Here is an 11,510-nt window from a genome sequence, read left to right on the forward strand (position 1 = left end):
TTTTACTTTAAGAGCTCTAGTAAATTTTAAATAAGAGATAAAAATTATAAAAAATCAGCCCAAAACAAATTATTTTTATCATGATCTTTGAAACAAATAACAAAATTGAAAAAATGCAAGATAGAATTATTTTAATTTCGAAAGATCACATAGAAGAAATATGAACGAACAAAAATATATATGTTTAAATGATTGTGAGCGATTAATAAACATTAATGTATGCATATTTTGTAAAAATGTAGAAAAGGTGTCATATATATCTATAGATTCTATTAAATGATCATATGAATTAACAATGTAAATAACAAACAGAAAGAATAAACAAAGCAAAATAATTAAAAATCACGAAGAAAGCAATATTAAAAGCATAAATATAATTTCTCACATATATAAAATGCTAATAATTTATACATACTTTTAAATTTTATAAATTTAAAAATTAATGACAGGATTCATTTACGTTCAATGAAATGTTAATATTATAATTCTTGCACACTAAAGTAAAAAAAAAACGAAATAAATTTGACACTTAAACTGTTTAACCGCTTCAGGAATCCTTCTATCATACCGATGATGGATTTTTTTTGTTTGCACAGGTATACAGGAATTGAAAATAGTCTTTTTGCCCCTAATAAATTAACTAATTATACTTAAAACTTTGTTTAACTGTGGATTTACCAACTATGTTTTCTGTATACTTTTGCAGCTAAAAGTAAACTATCATTTGTTTTAAATCTAAAATAAGCTTGCATGTGTAGAATTAGAATCTTCAATCATTCATTTAAATCCTTTAATTTTAATTGAAGATATAACCCTAAGTCTTGTATGTAGAAAGACACTTGAAATTAAAGACTTATGAGAAAAGAAGAGGAACACACGAGGATGAGATGACAAACCTCGTTATTGATATTTATTGTATCACACAATCTGTTTGACAAAATATTAAACACAAATAAAATATTAAACATAAATAAAAAATTAACACATAAATAAAATTATGGATATATAAATATAATATCGAATATTTAAACACTTAACTATAGTCTCTATTTGACTATTAAGCATATAATTTATTAATTATCCGATATATACATATACGAAAAAAAAGTAACCCTTGATAGAATTCGTGCTACCAATAAATACAATTAACATGATCATAAACGAGAAATAAGAGATACAATTAACTAGCATCTGGATTGTCATTAATATATAAATATAAGACAAATATTACACCATATATTGTAAAATGGTAGCAAAATATCATAAAAGTTACTTAATGAAGCTCGAAGTCACAAATCAAATCGAGGAATACATTAAAACTATAGAATTAGGGAAGAAACCAGAAATAATAAGTCTTGAATAAAGAAAAGGTATCGAATAAGATTTAAAAGAAGAGGATAAGGCCAAGAGTATAGATATGATGAATACTTGGAAAATCAATCAGGCTATGCTTGAAGAAAAAATTTATATGGTATACCCAAAATTAACACATGAATAAATTATAGTTTCAATAAAATATTTTTAAATAATTTTTTTTTGGAAAAAAGCTAAATGCAGAGCATATATACTATTTAGATCAAGACATATAATTTTCCGCTTTTTTTAAAGAAAAAAAGACATATTTCTTTATTTATAAAACCCAAGTTTAGTACAGAAACTTGACATAGAGCAATATTTTTGCTGTGGTTCGTCCTTGGCTACAAATTAAAAACTTTATAGAACATTAAAAGATGTTTAAAATAGTTGAAGAATGGTGATCATTAAAGAAAAACAATATCGAAGGAATCATTTTTGAATTTTCATAGTATATAACAACATTTAATTTTTTTTCTTAGAGATAGTGCCTGTATATATAATACCACGGGAAAAAAACGATTAATCTAGAATGACTATTCTATGATAAATGATTTTGAATTAAGTGCACACAATTTATTTAAGTTCTAAATAAATCGTGGTATATGTTGTTGATAGAAATGCAATTACTTTTAAAGTAAAAAGAACGGGTAAACTATTTTTTTAAACATGTATTCCTCAAAATACAATAACATATCAGTAAATAAACTTTAAAAAATAAATTCGACTGCTAAAAGATTTTTAAGCATCAGAAAATAAAAATATTATTAAATTTTAAGTTTAGCATGTATTCAATGCCAAATATTCAATACCGAATATTACAAACCGATACACAATATTGCAAAAAAGTAATCGTCAAGACATAAAATTACTTAAAAAAATATAAATATAAAATAATTTATTATTTTTTAGTACACCAACAAAATATGGCCTTGTTGACATAGATCTTTCTACGCTTGAATTTAAACAAAAAGAGAGTTTATTGTGTAAAATAAAACAAAAAACACTACATCAAAAACTCTTCGATGTTCATAAAAATACAACGCTAGAAATATTAGGATCCTCAAAGTGGCTACAATATGGAAATATCAGACCATTAGAAGAAGCTAGATTCTGCTTTATCCAGGATAGGAACATATTCTTTGGAGATAGATCAAGGTGCCCGCACTGTAACGACTCAATAAAAACTGTCGACCACTTAGCAAGCAGATGTAAAAAAATGCTTGGTCATGACTATACAAGAAGACACAATGAGATTGTAAGATGTCTTCACTTTATGCTGGCAAGAAAATACAACTTCAAAAAAACAAAAAAAATACGCAGACACTCTGTACAAGAAATAATGGAAAACGAATTCGCAGAGATCAAAGTAGATACAAGAATTAAAACAGACATCAAGTTATCGAACGACAGACCTGATATTTTTGTATATGACAAAAAGAAGAACTGCATCACACTGATCGAAATTGGCGTGACAAGTATTGACAACATAAACATAGTTGAAAACGAAAAATTGAGAAAATATGACCTGCTAGCATCTGAACTATCATTAATATACAAATGCAAGACAAAAATTATTCCATATGTTATAACATGGGACGGTGTGGTTACACGATATCATAGAAGGTACCTGAAGGAACTAGATGTCACAAACCAGGTTGAGGCATATATTCAAACATTGGGATTGAGAAAAACCCTTGAATTAATAGGTCTCGAAAGAAGGAGGGGTATTGAAGAAGACTGTGGAGAGGAAAAGATAGCCGAAAGTATAAATACACTGTGTGTACAGAGTATCAAGCAAGCTGTGCCTGAGAACAAAAACTAAAATTACGACTATAAATATAGCCCATAAATAAAAATTAATTTAGTACACCAAATAATATTCCTTTTTTTTAAATTATTTTTATCCGTGATTCCTATCCCAATTTTATATGCAAATATTATAAAAATGAAAATGCCCACAAATTTTGTATAACTTGTGTTATCCTATTTTTGAATACTTTCTGTTGACAAAATTTTAAAGAATAATGTCTAATAATATTTATATTTCTAGTCCGAAAAACTCTCAGGTAAATATGAGAACTATTTATTGCAAATTTTACAGTATTAAAATTAAAGTAATCAAAAGATCTACAATCAAAGGTTTTAATTTTCTTACTTTAAATTAAATTAATATATTCTATTAAAATAGTGTGAGGGGGATTCGAACCCCCGCCCGAAGAATGGACTCTAATTCCACCGCCTTAGACCACTCGGCCATCACACTAAAAATTTGTTTAATTATTTTATATTATTATCTTTATTAAGAAAAAACCATAAAATTTAATTGTAATGGAAAAAATGACGAATTAGAAAATTATTTTCTATTCAAATTAGAAATTCATATATCTAGAGCTATTTTATATTGTAAAAAATACAAGGTATGTATTTTAGTTTAAAATAAATACTTGCTCTAATTATTTCTCGCCATATATTTTGTATCTTATATATTTATCTTTGTGTGATACGGATAATTATTGATTTATTCATTTTAGGGCTAAAATATTAGTTTTTGCTCTCAAGCACAACTTGCTCGATCTTTAGTGCGCACAGCTTATTAATACTTTCGACTATTTTTACCTCTCTGAAGTCTTCTTCAATACCTCTTCTCCGTTCAAGACTTTTAATTCAAGGGGTTTTCCTTTCCCAAGGTTTGTACATATGCCATAATCTGGTTCGTTATTTAGAGTTCCTTCAGATAGTAATGTAGACAACATAACGCTAGATATATTAAATAATATAAATCAAAATAGAGGTTATAGTTACAATTATGAACCATTATTATTTTATACCAACAATTAATCATGTATAATCCAAGAACATGGACACATGATTTACGCATTCTTTGGGAAGATTATTATTTGCTCGGGATATTAAATTCATGCATGTATGAAATATATAATCTATTCGGCTTTATTAAATAAATAGCAAGATATAATTATAATTCAATAAAATTTAAATGCATGCATAAATGAAACAAAATTTATAAACATAGTTGAACCGACTATTAAGATATATATTTAATTCATTAACAAACAATTCATGCATATTTTGAATTCAAGTTATTCAAAATTGAGTCTGAATTTAAAGTTGTATCTACTAAATTATAGAGTTAAATTCATGCATAGTTTGAATGCAAGTTATTCAATATTGTGCCAGAATTTAAAGTGGTATCCATTAAATTATAAATATAAAAACATGCATAAATTTGAAATCAAGTAATTCAAAATTGAGTCTGAATTTAAAGTGGTATCCACTAAATTATAGATTAATTTATTCATGCATAAATATAATATAATTTATAAATACAGTTGAACCGACTATAAAGATATATATTTAATTTATTAAGCATAAATTCATGCATAGTTGGAATGCAATTTATTCAATATTGTGTCAGAATATAAAATTATATTTACTTAATTATAAATTAATTGATTCATGTATGATGAAAATAAAATTATTTATTATTTTTAAATGTATATCAAGAAATATTATTTAATTTATTATTATTTTTAATGTGAATATTTCGGGTCGACCTTTATATTTAATCAAATAGACTGTGTGATATAATCCTTGGAGCAAACTTCATCATATTTTTTACCATCTCTTCCTCTGCTATATCCTCATCGATATCCCTTCGTCTTTCAAGACTTATCAGTTTTTAATTTATTACAATATAAATTCATGCATAAATGAAATAAAATTCAATAAAAATTTATGAATGAAAATTTAAAATAAATTTACAGATTTTATATTTTTGAAATAAAAAAATTTAAGATATAAATATTTTAAAACATATAATTAATTTCTTCTAATAATGGCAGTAAAGTATACGATTAATTTTACAAAATATTAAAATTTTTATAATAAATAAAATATAAATTTTAAAATAACATTAATCTCACATGTTGTATTTGTAATACGATTAGAAACAAATAATAATATAAAAATTGATTTAAGACAGTTTCAAAGAACCATCAAAAATATTTAGATAACAAGCAATGGTTCTTTAATAGTTTCAGATCCTGATAAATAAAATCACACAAAAACATAGCAAAATAATCAGTAATCAAAAGAATAGTTTCAAAAGTCTAAATACATTAAGACTACTAAATAAATTAAATCAATATTTTCTAAATTACTAAATACAGATAATTAACAGCAAAATAACCATAATAAGAATTAAAAACCCCCAATCCTAAATGACGCTTCCCGTATTTCCCATATTTACAGTTCACGTAGAAGACATATACGTAATCGCAGGTGGTGGTGGAGGAGACCCGACATACGGTAAACAAAACGGAGTACTCGTATATGATTTAACAACATATGATGGAATATGCTGGTGTGATACAGGAGACGATGTAATTGACCGTATAGAGATTTTAGAAATTACTAATCCAGTAAAAGATAAAAACAATAGAAAAATTATTGAAATGGATTTTGATGACATTAGTGAAGAAAATAACGAAAATGTAAAAAGTGCTGGCAAAAGAGATTCTAAAAAAGGGAATGATAAAAAAGTAAGCTTGAGTGAATCTGATATAAATTTGTCCATGCAAAAAAATATATCTAAGAAAAATCAAGTCAGTTTACAAAAAGAAAAGCATAAACCACAAAATAATGTGCAACCAAGAATCGTTGCCAAAAAGAAAATTTTTATGGCGGTATGCGGTTTGCATAATTTTTATATAATAAGTTTATTTGGTTACGATATCAAAATTTTAAAGAAATTTAATATTCGGGCTACGTGCACATTTTTCAAAAATAATTGCTTGATATTTTGTACCGACAAAAAAGAAATACATGGTGTTTTTGATTATCGAAAACTCACAGAAGATAATTTTGAAAAAACTAAAATAGTTTATGTAAATCGTAACGATTCGGATTCTGATACAGCGGAATCATCAATTTTTTCTATAAAAAAGAAAAAAAGAACAAACGAATTAAAATTTTATTGTATAAATAATGAGTCTAACCCCATAAACAATTGGCACTCATTTTTTGTCATAAACAAAACGATACATAAAATTTATATTGAAGATAACAAATACTGTTTTGATTTTCAGGGCTCGAAAAGATCATTCGAAGACGAAATATGCGAAATATTTTATAACGAAGCAAGACAAGAACTCGTATTCTTTACCCGCGGAGAAAGAAGTAGACTTATCGTTCTACATAAAAATTATGAACACTATCTTCCTATCGACAAAATAACAGCCCTTAAATGTTCAAATAAAGTATGTTCTGTTGCTACAGGAAATGGTTGGGTACATGTTTATACTCACCAAAAAAAATCAAACGTGATGAAATTGATTTATAAGAAAAAAGTTTATAATTTGCCACTAACTGGTGTTGATTATATGAATAATTACATTTATTTTACGTGTTTCAATGGTCTGATTGATAGAAAAAAGGCAGGCGAAAGAAAAATATATTTTTTTATTTTTCTTATTGTTTTGGCTATTCTTATTGGATTTCTTCGACAGTAAATAATGTACAACATTTTTTGACAATAAAAAAATAAAGAAAACCCCAATTTTATATTATTATAGATCTCATATTGTGCAAATGTTAGTTACATTCATTTTTATAAAATTTAATCTTATTATACATCTATTATCATACAAATGTTTGATAAATATACTGTATGAAAGAATGTTAAATCCATTTTTATAAAATTTATTATTTTTTTATAGATCTTAAATTATACAAAATTTTGATAAAAAAACAAAAAAATATTAGTTGCATTAATTTTTTAAAATTCATTCTTGATATACACTAGTATGATACAAATATTTGATAAATATACTGTATAAAAGATAGTTGCATTAATTTTTTAAAATTCAATTCCTATTAATATCTTATAAAGACACTTGAACATATCACATTTGAGACAAGAAGAGTAGTTGATGAAGATAGATCAAGGGGAAGGATACAAAAAATATATCAAGTAGTTGTGCAATGTTTTCAATAGGCTGACTACGTTTCAATAGATATAATTGATAAAAAGAAACATAACACATAAATAAAAAGTAAAAATTAACATGCTCAATATAGTATGAATAATATCTATCGAATTTTTGTAATAAAAAACCAAGAGCAATAGCTTATTTATAAATACAACCTGTATCTTTATCATGCACTAATGTTTCTTGAAATATTTATGGTATTTATTGTAATAATCACGTAATCTAAAAAGCAAAAGTATATATCAAATATTTATTTGTTTCAAGTTCTATCGAAATTAAATAAAAATAAAATAGATTTGTGTATGAGGATTGTATATAAATTTTTATACTCGACGAAATAATTTGTAAATTTTCATATTCTTATGTGTACGTTTTAACTAGCGTTAAGAGAACTTATACCAGCGAAAAAAGTATTCATTGTGAGATAATAAGAAAATATTTCTAATAAATAAACCTTTATTCTCTTTACAAATTGGGTTTTGTGATTCTAAATTGCAACTTTTAGTCTTGAATAACAAAAATAAAAATTCCGAACTCTGATGTCAAAGAAAACAATTGTTACAAAATATCCCTGAATTTATAATAAAAAAACTAGGGAGATACATGTCAATTTTTAACAACAGAAGTCGTAGAAAAGACAAGTAAATCTAAAAAAATATAAGTTGAATGTATTTCAGTTAAAATTGACATAATATAAACCTATTTGTCTTTTATAAATATTTCAAACAATAGTATATAAAATCTTAACCCGATTTAAGTTTATGATAAATACTCTTTTTTTGTATATTTTTTCTAATTATCATCATATTATGCATACTAAACTAAAGTGAACTGAAAATTGTAAGGAAAATGGGAAGAATCTTTTGATTATGAAAATAAATTTAATGTTTTGAGATTATGCGCTACAAATACTTTTGATCTATATATTATAAAATGAATTCATATTTTTTTTAACTTATCAAGTAGTCATACGTTTTTGTAATATGCGGGATTAAAATTCTTTTGTAAAATTAAACTTATAGTTTTTGTAAATAAAACACTTTACACCCACAAAACTTAAAATAATGCTATAAAACAAGAAAAATGTATCGAATGATAATAAAGAACCAGAACAGGTTTATATTTTAGGCCTAAATAAATAGTTTTATTTATAAATAAATTATACATGTGATAAATTGTGACTAAGATTAAAATACGTTAAAAATTTATTTTTTCTTATAATATAAAGTAAATATAATTACGGGTAAATTTTTATAAATTACACCCAATACAATGTTATTTCTATGTAAATTTGCAAAAATCCGGTTAATGGTACTAGATCCTTAAAATTCCATGTAAATTACATAAAAAAGATAAAATTTCCTGAAAAGCGCTATATCCATGCATTCAAATATGATCAAACTATAAAATCGAAAAATTATGACCTTAATAAAGCAAGGCAAATTTTTTTTTGATAAAAACGCATTAATAGCAAATAGAAACAAATTTAAAACGACAGAACTAAATATGGCGTATTTCACCATTTTAATTTTCTATCTATAATTTATGACTAATTTTCGGAATTTTCATTAATATTAGTATTTCAAGATTTATTTTTAGTCTAGAATTTTACTTAATTCTTTTCAAACAAAATATAGTGGCGGTCTTTTCCACTTTCATTATTTCCAAATTTACGTATTTCATATAGATAAATTATGAGTGCCACTTATTTATGTGTTTTTTTATAGTTCCCATGGTTTTAATATTTATTTCTATCTATTTTAAAATTTCATATTTTGTTGTTAATTTAAAAGCTTTCAATTTCGGATTTCTTACCAAAATCCTAAAACCTCTTTCGATTTTAAAAAATATTTTGTAATATTTCTTTTCATAATGATTATTAACCGGCAGTAAAAATATCTCGAATCCCTTTTTCTACATTTTGATTATTAAATTTTTAATCCTCATAGCTTTATTTTATGATTCATATTGACAATTAATTATTTAATTGAGCTGTGAATCTATATTTTTTTATATATTATACATATATTACTTTTTTTAAGTTATAGTGCGATTTTAAAAGAAACATTAATTGTGAAAAATCTGAATCATCAATGAATTTAAAAGAGATTAACTTGGGAAAATAAATCACAAAAAAACTAAAGATTAAAAATATATTTAATCCATCAAAAAACCAATAAAAAAATATTTATTCATCAAAAAACCAAAAAAATATATATTTAATGCATTTTTAGATATTTAAGGAATCATCTTTACGTTTATTACACACCCTTTCTATTTTTTCACTAACGCATCATTTATGTTCCAAATTTATGGCCAAAGAGAGTTTTAGGAAGTATATTTATACACGAAACCAAAACTTTCTTATTTTTTGATCAAAAAAATACATTTTAAAACATTAAATTTTCGTTTGTAAATTCAAGCCAAAATTTAGAAAGATGAATAATTCCTAAGAAGCCATGTTTTATATAAAAATTTTATAATTAATTAGTCTTGGTGGCTTTATGCAAGGGTTGACTTGTCCTAAATTTTATTGAATCTAACATTATCCTTAATACGATAAAAAATATTTTGGCACACAAAAGGTGCTAAATATTTCTAATGCATGTTTTTTTATGCTAAAATTGTATAATTTGAGTATCTTTTTTTATTATTTCTATAATTGCTATTTTAACGATTAATGTGCTCAAAGAAGCTGACAAAAACGAATACGATAATTATAAAAATTTTAAATACCCGTTTTTATGTTAAAATTCATCAAAAAAATACGAATATTTCTTCGAGAAAAAAACTAACAACACATGTTATGCTAGAAGTAAAATTTTAACTATTAGAAATTTTTTTAAAAGATCTTTTATGCTTCACGTAGATCATATTTTAGGATACTGGATAAAAGATAATGATATAAACTAACAAAACATTCAATATTTTATTGATGATAGCATCTAAATTGTTGAAAACAAATTTGTGAGTTTCTTAGCAAAGAAACAAAGTTAATTCCCGTAATAGATAATTATACATTCAGGGAAAATTTCATAATTAATTTTAAGAATTTTAGCTAGAATAATAAAATTAAACATAAGTTGCAATTTTTTTTTAATAAATTTTTTATCGTATCTTTTTACATAGTAATGATCGGTAGTTTTTATGAAATTTATTTTATGTCAAGCTACATCAAAAAGATCTTTATTTACTAGGAAAAAAATATTTTAAATCATACAACACATGAATTAAGTATTTTACTACCAACGCATGATTTTTAATAAATATATATTTATAATCAGGTTATAAAGAGTTGGATTTTTTATGCCTTACACAGCAATATAAACAATGATTTATACAAGAAATAAATATACCAAATTCTGTAACATTTAATAGAAAGTGAACAACACCATAAAATATACCAAAAAAAATTTACGGCGGAAACCAAATCAACAAATAAATTCAACCATAGGATTACGAAATACCCTTAAAATAATATGTATTATAAAGAGTAAAAGATATAGCCAAGAGTATAGATATGATCAGTTTATGATAAAAAATAAAGTTAAGTTTATAGAAAACATCTAAAGCTCCATTTATAAAATGAACCGAAAAAAAAAACTATTTTTCTAGATATTATTTGTAAATAAAGTTTAGGATAAACTTATAGATCAAAGTATTTAAATTTAATTTTTTTTATTCGAAATATAATTATTAACATACAAATTATGGCTTCTGCCAATTGACTTCATCTGTCATATCAATGGTAAACAACTGTTCAATGCCACCATCACAAGGTAACATAACAATACCCCACTCCTGTAACTCATTATCACCATCCCATAGCTGCGTACCCACAGTCAAGCATAAATCCTCTCCATCAAAAGAATCTGTAGATCTTTGAGCAGAAGCAGAACCCTGTATACTTTTTTGAATAATATTGACGCCAAATCTTGATTGACTTATATGAAAAAGATTTTGGTTGAATTTAGACAGATTACAAACAGAAAGTGGTTTATAATATCCATTCGCGCATATATCTTGGTCCTCTAAACTTATAATATATTTCCCCAACATTTTTCTTATACTACAACTTGGCATTTCCGGATTATTTAATTTGTATTTTCCATTTATTGATAATACTACTGTACCATCACCTTTTAG

General features: G+C 24.6%; 1 non-coding gene across 1 annotated transcript; it reads right to left on the minus strand.

Moving 5' to 3' along the window:
* Positions 1-3,541: 3,541 nt before the first annotated feature.
* Positions 3,542-3,619, minus strand: TRNAL-UAG (transfer RNA leucine (anticodon UAG)). Its single transcript has one exon. It is a non-coding gene; the product is annotated as a tRNA-Leu (tRNA).
* Positions 3,620-11,510: the final 7,891 nt, after the last annotated feature.

The sequence above is a fragment of the Rhyacophila brunnea genome, unplaced genomic scaffold, assembly GCF_057557595.1.
Source record: "Rhyacophila brunnea isolate RB1 unplaced genomic scaffold, BYU_Rbru_1.0 scaffold_585, whole genome shotgun sequence".
Taxonomy (NCBI): Eukaryota; Metazoa; Arthropoda; class Insecta; order Trichoptera; family Rhyacophilidae; genus Rhyacophila; species Rhyacophila brunnea.